The 9,629-nt window shown below is 45.6% G+C and overlaps 1 pseudogene; it reads right to left on the reverse strand.

Moving 5' to 3' along the window:
• Positions 1 to 2,465: 2,465 nt before the first annotated feature.
• On the reverse strand, positions 2,466 to 4,837 carry LOC139194321 (exocyst complex component EXO70C2-like; annotated as a pseudogene).
• Positions 4,838 to 9,629: the final 4,792 nt, after the last annotated feature.

Here is a 9,629-nt window from a genome sequence, read left to right on the forward strand (position 1 = left end):
CATTGGAGCAACTTCAATCGATGAGCAGCTGGCTCAAATGAATGAAGCAATCGCAAGGCTAACCCGAACTGTGGAAGAAAAAGACTTGCAAATTACAGCACTAGTCAACCGATTGGAGGCACAAGACGGCGATAAACCCGACCCAGAGGATGATCCACTAAAGGGAGGAGCTGGCGGAGACGAAGAACCCCCGGTGAAGAAAATCGATGGGAAGCCGGAGCCAGACCAAGCAGCGGCACTCATGGGATCTCTTTCTATCCAGCAGCTGCAGGAGATGATCACCAACACCATCAAGGCACAGTACGAAGGGAGCTCAAATACCTCCGGGTTGTACTCAAAGCCATATTCAAAGAAGATCGACGCCTTAAGGATGCCGAGGGGTTATCAACCACCAAAGTTCATGCAGTTTGATGGAAAAGGAAACCCAAAGCAGCACGTTGCACATTTCGTCGAAACTTGCAACAACGCGGGGACGGATGGAGACTACCTCGCCAAGCAGTTTGTGCGCTCGCTGAAAGGAAATGCCTTTGAGTGGTACACGGACCTAGAGCCTGAGTCCATCAACAGCTGGGAGCAATTAGAGCGGGAATTCCTCAACCGCTTCTACAGCACCCGCCGCACTGTGAGCATGCTAGAGCTAACGAGCACAAAGCAGTGGAAGGACGAGCCAGTCATTGACTACATCAACAGGTGGCGCACTCTGAGCCTTGACTGTAAAGATAGGCTCTCGGAAACCTCTTCAATCGAGATGTGCATCCAAGGCATGCAATGGGGTTTGCAATACATCCTTCAAGGCATCAAACCACGGACCTTCGAAGAGCTAGCCACCCGCGCCCATGACATGGAGTTGAGCATCGCCCATCATGGGAAGAAAGAACCGATCACCGACTACAAGAACGACAAAGTTCTTGGGACAAAGGGGGAAAAGGCTGCATGGAAACCCACCAAGGAAGCGATGACGGTCAACACAGCTCCCGTCAAAATATCCACACGAGGCAAGGCGATTCAAACCGAAGCTTTTCGTGATCAAGAGATGCGTAGACGCACTTTGAAAGAGCTTGAGGAGAAGACTTATCCATTCCCCGACTCTGATGTGGTTGCCATGCTGGATGACCTGTTGGACAAGAAGGTGATCAGTTTGCCTGAGTGCAGACGGCCGGAAGAGATGAATCGTACCGACAGTCCAAGATACTGTAAATTCCACCGCTTCATCAGTCATCCGACAGAAAAATGTTTCGTGCTGAAAGATCTCATCATGAAGCTGGCTCAGAAAGGAATCATCGAGCTAGATCTTGACGAAGTGGCGAAGTCAAACTATACCACCTTCACTTCTGGCTCTTCCGACTCAAAGTTTTCACCTCAATCGCTGGGGGCATCGTCCAAGACAAGCAAAATTCAAGGATGGACTCAAGTCACTCCTAAGAAATTGCACAAGAAGCATACGTCTCCTCCACAAGTCCACCAATCAGAAAGGGGGCAAAGCAGCTCTTGTCAACCTTCAAAGCAACATGAACGTGTTGAAGATGATGAAATTTCGACACATAGATCGTCCATCCCCATCACGATGCGTGATTTCTTTCCTGAAGACTTCTTCAATCACTCGGTCAAGGCTCCTTGCTATGAAGATTGTGAGGAACGCCTCTCCAAAATTACTTGACAAATTCACAAATGCTCCTTGTTCGCACGAGCCTAAACTGCACGAACCAAAGCTCCTTGTCCGCACGAGCCTAAACTGCATGGCACTACGCTCCTCGCCTGCACGAGTTGAAACTGCATGGCACAACGCTCCTGGTCTGCATGAGCATAAAAGGCAACACCAACGCTCATCGCCTGCACGAGCTGAAACTGCAACACGACACCAAATGCTCCTTGCCTGCACGAGCTGAAACTGCAACACGGCACCAAATGCTCCTTGTCTGCACGAGTTGAAACTGCAAACGACACCAACACTCCTTGTCTGCACGAGTTGAAACTGCAAACGGCACACAAAGAAAATGCAAAAAAAATATGTATGTATTTGAACTACGTTACGACTTGATCTCTTCTTCGGAGGGGTACGTAGGCAGCTCGAATATTCAAAATTTGAGTTCAGTCACACCAAAATAAGGAATAAAGATTTTATTAAAAGTTTTAATGCTATTACAATTTCTTTGTGCCAACAAAAAAAAAAAAAAAAAAAAAGGGAGATATATGTTTTATGTATTTACAAAAAAAAAAAAGAAAAGAAAAAAAATATATGTTATTATGTATTTACAAAAAAAAAAAAAAAAAAAAAAAAAAGGATATATGTATCTCTAGGCCCAGCAGCAACCAAAAGGCACCAGCCCATGCCTGGTTCTCTCTCTCAACCTGACAAGCCATCTTTCCAAAACCAATGAGCCCAGCTACAATTACAGGCCCGTCTCCATCTCTCCGCCGACCCAAACCGTAAGCCCAGCAACCAGGCCCGGTCCTCTCCTCTGATGGCACTATCTTTTGATTCTTGGCAAATTTCGGAGGTTGAGGAATTCTCAAAGTTATTGTGTTTAAGACCAGAAGTCTGATTGTTCAGCCTGAATCCATCTTCAGCAGAAAGCAGCTTAGAATTGTTGGCCATTAAATCTTCCCGGATTTCAGCAGCGTTTGCAGCAGCAGCAGCCTGGCGGTGGGGACTCAAATCCCGACAACCCAGAGAGTCTCAACTCCCAGATCTGACTCCAAACCCTTCTCCGATCTTCCCGACGAGTGCTTGGCCTGCATATTCTACTCCCTCGGCTCCGGCGACCGGAAACGATGCTCTCTGGTCTGCCGACGGTGGTTGAGGATCGAGGGACAGAGCCGGCACCGTCTCTCCCTCCACGCACAATCGAATCTCTACCCGACCTCCGACTGCATCTGCTCATCGCTCACCACCCACGTGCTTTGCGTCTTGTGGATCTCATCGAACAAGGCGTTGAAGCTCTTGAACCTCTCCTTCAACACCGGCTTCGCCACCTTCCCGTTCACGCTCAGCCCTTCGTGGCTCAAACACTGCAGCAGCCGGTCCCACGTCTCTCTCTGGTAGTTCTTGTGGTACTGCCTCAGATCCGACGACCGCCGACGGTACCACGTCTCGCCTATACACGAGTTGATCTCTGCCGACCCTTTGATTTTCTGCAAGATGTATCGCCCGTTGTTCATCATGAAGATGGAGCTCAAAGCCACGTCCTTGTACAGCTTCGCTTTCGTCTCGAGATTCGAGTCCAGCAAGTCCATCTCGCGCATCAGCTGCAAGTAAAACGGCGATTGGTCGTCGCTCGCGTTCCCGGATCCCTCCCCTGCATCGTACTCGCCGCGTTCGGGCCGACTCGTCGAATCGGCGCGTTCGATCTTCGAGTGCTCTCTGAAAAAACCAATTCGAGCGTATCCTTGTACTCGCACGCGTACCTCAGGTAATTCATCGTGTATCGGGTCAGCGGATGGACCGCCCCTCCAGGAACCGGGTTTCTAACCGTCTCGGCCTTAATTGAGTTCTCCAGATCACAGAAAATGCATATCGCTGCCACGCCGAGGCGGGTCCGGACATTAGAGGTCTCGTGCTTCAACTCTTTCACGCAGTCTGCCGGAAACAAGTTGTCCATTTTGGGGATCACCTCCTGCAACGCCTCGTACATGTCCAGCGTCTTAAACAGCTTCTCCGCCGACCGCTTCGATATCGCAATCCCCTCCGCGAAATTGAGAAGCTGTATCATCACCCCCCTGGTCAAATTGCTGAACAGGCTCGACGAGATGGACGGGTAGTCAGCAAACACCGCCTCCACGAACTTCCGCTCGCCGGAGAAGTATACGGTGGTGCATTCCTTGAAGGCCTTCACCCATGAAACGATCTCTCTTTCGAGCGATTCCCAGTGCATTTTCTGAATGTTGTCGAGGCTGTGCTTCTCTAGTCCCAATTTGTGCAGAGTCTCATCGAACAAGTGCCTTCTCGAGATCAGTGCAACGGATGCGCAGCGGCAGTGCTCGGTGGCAGTACGACGGGGGTGCAGCGGCTGTGCTCAGTGGTTGGGCTCAGTGGCTGTGCTCTGGGTTCTAGCTGGATCCGACATCAAGGTCACCTCCACCTCCTCCGTCTCCTGCCTCGCAACTGCCAACAACTTCAAAGACCGCTGTCAAACGACTAGCCGGCCGAGAAGCTCTTCCTCAAGCTCCAGCTCTAAGTTCGCCTTCATCCTTCCCTGCAAATTCCCCAGCCCATCATCGAAATTTATAAAAAAATAATAATAATAGAAAATGGGATGGTGGATCAAAGATGGGGAACAACAGCCCCATGACAGATCAAAAGTTTCTGGTGGTGCATGGGCACCATGTGCAGAAAGAAGAAAAAAAATTTGTAAAAAAAAAAAATATATATATAAAAATAAAAAATAAAAAATGATGGAACTTGGTGCATCCAGCACCAAAAGAAAAAGAATAAATAAATAAATAATAAATAATTAATTAATTAAAAAAAAAAAAAAAAAAAAAAAAAAAACAAATGCATAGAGAGAAATAGAAGGTTCATTTTTTTGGAAATTTTACATAAATTTACATTATACGTACCCAAAAAAAAAAAAAAAAAAAAAAAAAAATCAAATCAAATTTACAAGAGGGGATCTTCAAGGACGATCAGGTGTCGCCTCACCACTCGGCAGAGCTCCAGAAATGAGAGGCGCTGGAGGTTGACTATTTGAAGCTTCACCACTCGGCGGAACTCCAGGAAGAAGAGGAGCCAAAGGTTGATCATTTGGAGCTTCACTAAGCGGTACAGCCCTGGAAGACGAAGGCAAATGTTGTTGGAACAAACCCACAAACCTCCGATGATCAAGTAAAATCTGACCATCAGATTCCTGCATCAGGTCAATTTTCCTCTTCATGTTTGTGGCATAGTTGTGTGCAAGCTTGTGCAACTGTTTATTCTCATGCTTGAGCCCTCTAATCTCCTGTTTGAGACTCATCACTTCAGCTGCCAATGATTCAACTTGACGGGTTCGAGCAAATAGGCGTTGGGCCATATTAGACACAGAACCTGCACACTGCACACTGAGAGCCAAAGAATCCTTAACAGCCAACTCATCAGACCGTTTGGAAAGTAGTCTGTTATCTCTAGGAGTGACAAGGTTTCGGGCCACCACCGCAGCGGTCATATCATTCTTCACCACCGAATCCCCAACGGTAAGAGGACCAGTAGGGGATATGAAGGATGGGCGCCATATGTTGTCTGGAGAAGGCGGGACTGCCTCTTCACCAAGATTCAAGTCAAAACGACGATCGGAGGGTCCTGACATTTTCAAAGTGTTGAAGAAAGAATAGGTCGGACGAATCAAGATCTTAGAAGTGCAAGAATGGAGTTTTCACAAGTAAAATTCAAGTGTGCTTTGAAACGAACAGCGTGCCTCTATAAAAAAATCAGCACTCGACGGGATTTCAGATATCGAAGAGGCGAGCTCAGAATTCGAAGAGGCCATTCAAAAATCGAAGAGGTAAGCTCAGAAATCGGAGAAGCATCTTGCTTTTCCAGACGCGTCGACACCCGTCACACGCAAACTCAGCTTTGCGAAAATCACGGGCAATTTGTCGAAGCGCCAATCTCAAATATCGAAGAGGCGCCAGTCTTTTTCAGCCACGTTAGCACCCATCACACGCAAACTCAGCTTTGCGTAAATCACGGGTAATTTGTCGAAGCGCCGATCCCAGTTATCGAAGAGGCGCCAGTCTTTTTCAGCCACGTCATCACCTGTCATATGCACACTTAACTTTGCGCAAATCACGGGCAATTTGTCGAAGATTTTCGGTGAAGGAGAAAGCACGTGAAAGTTTACTGTTCAATCACGCGTTAGTTGCCGACACGAGTGAAAGAATAGTACCTCTACAAGTATAAAAAAACTTCCTATAACTGTCCACCTTCACCTTCCATAGCAAGGCAGACATACAGAGCCTTTCTTCATCTCCAAAAATGCTTTCCCAACGAAGCCTCTCGAGTCATTCAATGTTCCTTATTCCTTGGGGTACCTCTGCAAGCCAATGACTCCAAAGCAAAAGTATCTCATATCACCAGGGTAGAAAGCAAGAGTATCTCATATCATGCGTTCTCCCTGTCCTTTCCTTTGTCCTTGTTCTTACCTACAAAGACAAGGATAAAGAAAACAATATGCCGGAACTTCCACTCAAACTCGGGTAAGGAACCGACTGCTTGGAACCCTTCCCTGATTGCCTACCTAGCACTGCTCTCGAGTACTCGCCTTCCACTGCTGCTGTACTTTCAAAGAAGCTGCCACATCTGCCTGAAGAACATATAAGGCAAGTGAAAATGATACCTTGCAGCATGTGGAGACAAGGTGCAGAAGGAACAAGCAGAGAAGAATGCGGTCTCCACGGTCAACTCAGCAGAAGGAGTCCGAACTGAGGAACTCGAGAAGCTGCCATATCTACCTGAAGAAACAAGCAGAGAAGAATGCAGCATGCACAGTCAACTCAGCAGAAAGAGTCCGAGATGAAGAACTCGAGAAGATGTCGCATCTGCCTAAGGACAGTGAACTTGTTTTGATCCTCAAATTCTTGGGTCAACTTACTAGGCGTTGTGGGCTGCACGTGCCGATTCACCACCCTTGAATCGAATCCTTAAAGATCAAGTCACCAATTGGAAGAAGAGTTCATCAATCTTGAAGATCATACCGTTGACCAAACTGCTCAGGTATGAATTAGAAAGATTGAACAAAGAAACAGGTTGTCACCTTTACCTCGTGCCTGCTTGTCATGTGTTCGAGTCAACCTTCAAGAATCAAGCCTCAACGGCCCTTGAAGAAGCTTCCAGCCAAATTCAAAAATCAAGCCTCGACGGCCCTGGAAGAAATCAAGTCCGATTCAAGATTAAGTGTCTACGACTCTTGAATCAAAACCTAGTTCAAGAATAAGCTGTGGAAAATCAACAAGTGGAGGAATCCATAAAATCCTCCAACCCAGTTCAAGATCAAAGCTGTGGAAAGTCAACAAAGCGCAACAAAATACGTGCCGATTCACCCACTACCAAGGCCAAGGATCATTCACCACATGAAGCTCCTTGTGGTCCAATTTCAACCTTCAAGATCAAGCCTCGACGGCCCTTGAAGAAATTTCAAACAAAAGTTCAAGAACAAGCCTCAAAAGCCCTTGAAGAAATCTCAAAGCCCAATTCAAGATCAAGCCTCAACGGCCCTTGAAGAAATCTCCAGCCCAATTCAAGATCAAAGCCTCGACGGTCCTTGGATCGACATCTACAGTAAGGGACTTCAAAACGCATCTCCTACACGTGACAATCACATGTATACGACGTGCCTTGAAGTGGGGGCATTTGTAGACATCAAAATTTCGGTAAATAAATGTTGACCGATAAATCAAAGTGTCAACGCTCATGTATTACATAAATTTTACACGTAGAGTGTGATTAAACGAAAATTGAAATGAGTTGGAAAAGTCATCAAATAGGACACGTGTCAACACCTGGCAGAAACGACTTATTTCATCTGGGATATTATATTCAAAATTAGGCCTTGGAAAATTCTATAAATACAAGCCCATTTCATTCATTTTAAAAGACCAATTCATATTACACCTTGAAGCTTTGAAGCTCTGAAACTCCGAAGCTCTCAAGCATCCAGGTTCCCGAAGAATCAAGAAAGCTCTCTTCGTTCTTCGTTCATCGTTCATCCAAGATCAAGCCCCAACGGCCCTTTGGATCAACAATCATCCACCAATTCAAGATCAAGCCCCGACGGCCCTTGAAGAAAGCACCATCGTTCATCATCCGTTCATCCAAGATCAAGCCCCAACGACCCTTTGGATCAACAACGTCGACAAATCCACACACATCCAACCGTTCTTCAAGATTAAGCCCAAAAGCCCTTGAAGATCTGTTCATCACTGTTTCTTCAAGATCAAGCCCAAAAGCCCTTGAAGATCCGCTCATCACCGTTATTCAAGATCAAGCCTCAAACGGCCCTTGAAGAAACATTCATCCTCAAAATCAAGCCCCAACGGCTCCTTGAAGATCCGCTCAAATCCACCTTCAAAGATCAAGCCCACGGCCCTTTGAAGAAACTTCCAAACAGTTCATCCAAGATCAAGCCCCGACGGCCCTTGGATCAACGAAACATCCATAAATCAACACCTTACGGAGATCGAATCAGAGGATCAAATTTGAGAGAGATTGTAACCCAAAATCATCAAATACAAATATTTGTTTGTGCACGTTGTTCTTGTCTCTTTCGTTTCAGGAATTTTCCGTGTTCACAGTTGTATTCTTAATAATGGTGAAGCAATTCTAGGTTAATTAAGAGTTAATTCTAGGTTGTCAGATAATAGATTTTGTTAGATTAGATGTTAGATTAGCCACCGACGGGGTTTGAACCCACGCCTACATGCAAGGGCTTAACATCTTTCCACCACTGTGGTAAAGGATCACTTACAATTCTAGGTTGGAAGTTGAATTCAAGGTTAAAATTTTAATCAATCTGTCGGAATGACCTCGTGCTTGCCATGGTAAATTGGACGTGATCTTGTGCACTTGCGATTATAGTTTGTTTTTAGATTTATCTATATCTCTATTTTTCAATATATCTAAAATACACAAGTTTTTGGCATCGCTGCAGGATTGTGGGCTTTACTTTGAATTAAATTTTACGTTAATTTCAATGACAATTTTTATGTTTTCCGGTATATCATAGCAACTGCTCCTACCCGTACCAGAGGAGCTAGAAGAAGAACAAGAGGAGATCGATGGCGTCACAACCTGCTGCTGCTCCCCCTCGTACCTTAAAGGACTACTTGATGCCAACATTCGACTGTCGATCATGCATTGTTATACCGGAGGTACAAGGTTCACTTCAATTGGAGCTTGAATGGATTCAGATGTTGCCTACCTTTTGCGGGATGTCTGACGAAAATCCATACCTGCACATTTACGAGTTCATGACTTATGTAAGATTTTCGGAATCAACCGGGTCAATCAAGAGGTTGTGAGATTGAAGCTGTTCCCTATTTCGCTGAAAGATCAAGCCAATTCATGGCTCTACTCTTTGCCGCCCGAATCCATCCAATTGGGAGCAATTAGCACAGAAATTCCTCGAGAAATACTTTCCCCGGCATAACATTATCCAACGAAGGAGAGAAATCATTGTTGGAAGCTAACCAGCTCCTAGAGTCGAGGGGTCGAAGGCAGCAAGGAGCTCCTGAGCAAAGGGTGTTGTCTACATCAAAGAAGAAAGAAGAAGAAATGAAGGGTTGGCCTCCAACGGCTAGTTTTTTGTTTAAATGTGTGAGTGACAAATGTACACTTCAAATTAGATTACTTAAATCTCAATGAAGGGCTAGGATTTAATCTGGAGAAGTAAGGTGATTTTAGTGTTTAAATATTGTCTAATCACCAACTCTTTTACACAAGTATGGGTGATGGAAATGTACCATACCCTTACACATTTTATCTACGTAATGAAGTATGGCTGCTGCATTTTCTGCACAACCAAGAAGTTGAAAACAACACTCCAATATCCTCTCAATTCTCTACATTCTACCCCCAAGAAACCGATCCAAAAACATAACCAAAAATCATCCAAACAAACAAACTTTATCATGGCCTCAGAGCTCAGTTTATGATCTGA

The sequence above is a fragment of the Malus domestica genome, chromosome 03, assembly GCF_042453785.1.
Source record: "Malus domestica chromosome 03, GDT2T_hap1".
Lineage (NCBI taxonomy): Eukaryota > Viridiplantae > Streptophyta > Magnoliopsida > Rosales > Rosaceae > Malus > Malus domestica.